This window comes from Apium graveolens, chromosome 7 (genome assembly GCF_009905375.1).
Source record: "Apium graveolens cultivar Ventura chromosome 7, ASM990537v1, whole genome shotgun sequence".
Classification (NCBI taxonomy): Eukaryota; Viridiplantae; Streptophyta; class Magnoliopsida; order Apiales; family Apiaceae; genus Apium; species Apium graveolens.
The window spans coordinates 171,820,308-171,823,710 of NC_133653.1; the positions used below are offsets into that span (position 1 = coordinate 171,820,308).

The 3,403-nt window shown below is 39.8% G+C and overlaps 1 non-coding gene across 1 annotated transcript; it reads right to left on the minus strand.

Annotated features, from left to right (window-relative positions):
• Positions 1-2,999: 2,999 nt before the first annotated feature.
• LOC141675406 (small nucleolar RNA R71) lies at positions 3,000-3,106 on the minus strand. The gene has a single exon (XR_012556062.1). It is a non-coding gene; the product is annotated as a small nucleolar RNA R71 (small nucleolar RNA).
• Positions 3,107-3,403: the final 297 nt, after the last annotated feature.

Consider the following 3,403-nt stretch of genomic DNA (forward strand, 5'->3'; position numbering starts at 1 on the left):
TTCCAGTAGTGAACGAATTTCTAGACGTGTTCCCAGATGAGTTACCAGGACTTCCTCCAGATAGGGAAATTGAGTTTACAATTGACTTAGCACCTGCAACGGAACCAGTATCCAAGGCCCTGTACAGAATGGCGTCCGTTGAAATGAAGGAGTTAGCGAAGCAGTTGCAAGAGTTGTTAGATAAAGGATTGATTAGACCCAGTGTGTCCTCGTGGGGGTGCACCGGTATTATTTGTTAAGAAGAAGGACGAAAGCATGAGATTATGCATCGACCATCGAGAGCTCAATAAGGTTACAATCAAGAATAAATATCCATTACCTCGAATCGATGATCTGTTTGACCAGTTGAAGGGAGCCAAGTACTTCTCTATGATTGATCTGACATCCGGATATCACCAACTAAAAATTAAACCTGAAGATATATATCGAAGAAAGCTTTCAAAACAAGGTATGGTCATTATGAATTTTTAGTGATGTATTTTGGATTAACCAATGCCCCAGCAGTGTTTATCGACTTGATGAACACAATTTTCAAGGAATATTTGGACAAGTTTGTCATTGTGTTTATATATGATATTTTGATTTACTCAAAGTCAGCGGAAGACCATGAAGAGCATTTAAGGATATCTTTGCAAATTTTAAGGAAGGAAAAGTTGTATGCTAAATTCTCAAAGTGTGAATTTTGGCTACAGAAAGTTCAGTTCTTAGGATACATAGTCAGTAACGAGGGAATCAAAGTGGACCCAGCAAAGATTGAAGCTATTACGAATTGGGAAAGGCCAAAAACAAAGACAGAAGTAAGAAGTTTCTTGGGATTAGCGGGATATTATCAATGATTTTTCAGGATTTCTCGAAGATCGCGACGCCTTTTGATAAGTGGCATTTTATACCACTTAGAACGTCTTAAAATGGCTTAAATTGGTGTCTTGAAATCAAGTATTTTGTGTATTTGATGCATTTTTCTAGTGTTTATGCATTTCAGGGTATTAGTTGCATTTCGGGGGAGGAATCATCAAGAATAAGCCTTGGCATGTGTTCACCATTGCGAGAGGAAAGGAATGGGCAGATTACGGCGAAGAAACGGAGCAAACCTGGATTTTTTCCAGTAGAGGCCTGCGCGCCCGCGCAGCAATGCTGAGCGGCCGCGCAGCAACCTGCGCGCCCGCGCAGCTATGCTGAGCGGCCGCGCAGGGTCGGGGAAAAAGATAAATTATTTTAGACTTCTACTTCTGTTTGGCTTCCAACTTCTATGTAATCTGAGTTTTATGGGACTATTATATAGGTAGATTTGAGACGTTTTCACAGAGAGTATGAAGGGGATTATGTTTTAGATTGTGTTTTACGCAAGAAGCGAAGGAGATAAGGAAGAAGACCGATTTAGCACACCGCAACGAAGAGGGAGCATATATTCTTGTGATTCTTGTTTCGTTGTAACATTGGATGCTAGTTTTCTTGCTTTGACTTATTTACTCTTGTGACGTACTCTGTTTTAATATAATTAGTTTAGTTATTATTTTCTTGTGTTTGTTTATCATGATTTCATATAAACCCATGATGGCGATGAGTTTTATTATGGGCTAATCGTGATCATGGGGTTGCAACGGATTTATTATGGAATTCTTTAGTTAATTGTTTAATACTTTAGTGTGTGATGATTGTATGATATCTAGTATTGGTTGTGCGTATTCATCTTATGTGCGTCGTGAACATATAAGATAGGGTGTTAATCTCTTGTGAAGCGACGGTGGATCTTGAGATTTAGAACTTGCCATGCTAGCATAGGTTCATGTACGTTGTGCATGATTAGGGGGTAATTCTAACAGTTTTATTTGCCCTATATAATCAAAAGGAATAACTTGTGCTTAAATCGTTGTGTTGTCAATTTCTGTAGACATATAGGAACTCAACATAATTGATGACTATTCGACTTCTATCTTAATTGTGGATGCTTGGTAGAATGGTATTAGTACAATGAAAGTTGGCTTTTATCAGTTTCGTGTTATTCGATTAATATCATCACTGTCACATGCTAAAGGTAATAAAAATGGCTATAGAAGGAAGTAATAATGAAGTTGTGATCTCATGAGTGTTTTATTATTGATAAATTGAAGTGTTGGTTAAGTGGTTAATTAAGTAGTTAATTATAGTTAATATTTAATCAACAATTTTAAGTGTTATTATCTTAACATTGAGAAGTAATCATACATTGGTGAGTGAGTTTAATTAGACAATAATTTAGTCTGAGTCTCTGAGGGAACGAACTAAAAAGTATTCTATATTACTTGCGAACGCGTATACTTGCGTGAATATTAGTGCGTGTTTTCGCCCTAACAAGTTTTTGGCGCCGCTGCCGGGGACTCGGCGTATTTGTTTAGTTTATGTACTTACCATCGTTGGTCATTAGGACTCAGTGATTAGGACGTAGTAGTTACGTACTCTTTTCGGTTGTGTTTCAGGTACTTTAGCAAGCGTTTATGCAAACTCGTTCTCGTGCTCGCAAGAGGACTTTAGATACAGCTGAGGAGACAGACGAAGTTCTTGATATTCCGGAGAAGTTAGATTTTGAGGATTCGGATTCAGGAACTGAGCAGAAAGAACCAGTAAACATGGGAGATCGTATTGTTCAAGCTGATCCAGCTCTTATGGATTTTTTTCGGCCAAAAATTGATGACATTCAGTCAAGCATCCTTCATCCGGCTATTCAAGCTAACACCTTTGAAATCAAGTCGGGCACTATTCAGATGGTGCATAATTCTGTTTCTTTTGGAGGAGCGGCAACTGAAGACCCTAACATGCACATAAGGAATTTTGTCGAGATCTGCAGCACTTTAAAGTATAATGGCGTGACTGATGAGGCTATCAAGTTGAGGCTTTTCCCATTCTCACTAAGGGACGAGGCTAAAGACTGGTTACATTCTGAACCAGCTGGGTCCATCACTACGTGGCAAGATCTTGCGCAAAAGTTTCTGGTGAAGTTTTATCCAATGGCAAAGACTGCTGCTATGAGGAGTGCTCTTACTCAGTTTTCGCAGCAACCTACAGAATCTATGTGCGAGGCTTGGGAACGCTACAAGGAAATGTTGAGAAAATGTCCACATCATGGAATGCCGGATTGGATGGTGATCACTGGTTTCTATAATGGTTTGGGGGCCCAATCTCGGCCCATGCTCGATGCAGCAGCTGGAGGAGCCTTATGGGCTAAAAGCTATACTGAGGCGTATAATCTTATCGAGAAGATGGCTGCAAATGAGCATCAAAACCCAACTCAGAGGATGACGTCAGGCAAGGTAGCAGGTATTCTGGAAGTTGATGCAGCCACCGCTATTGCAGCCCAGCTCCAAGCGCTATCAATGAAGGTTGATTCTCTGGCTACGTATGGAGTTAATCAAATAGCTATGGTTTG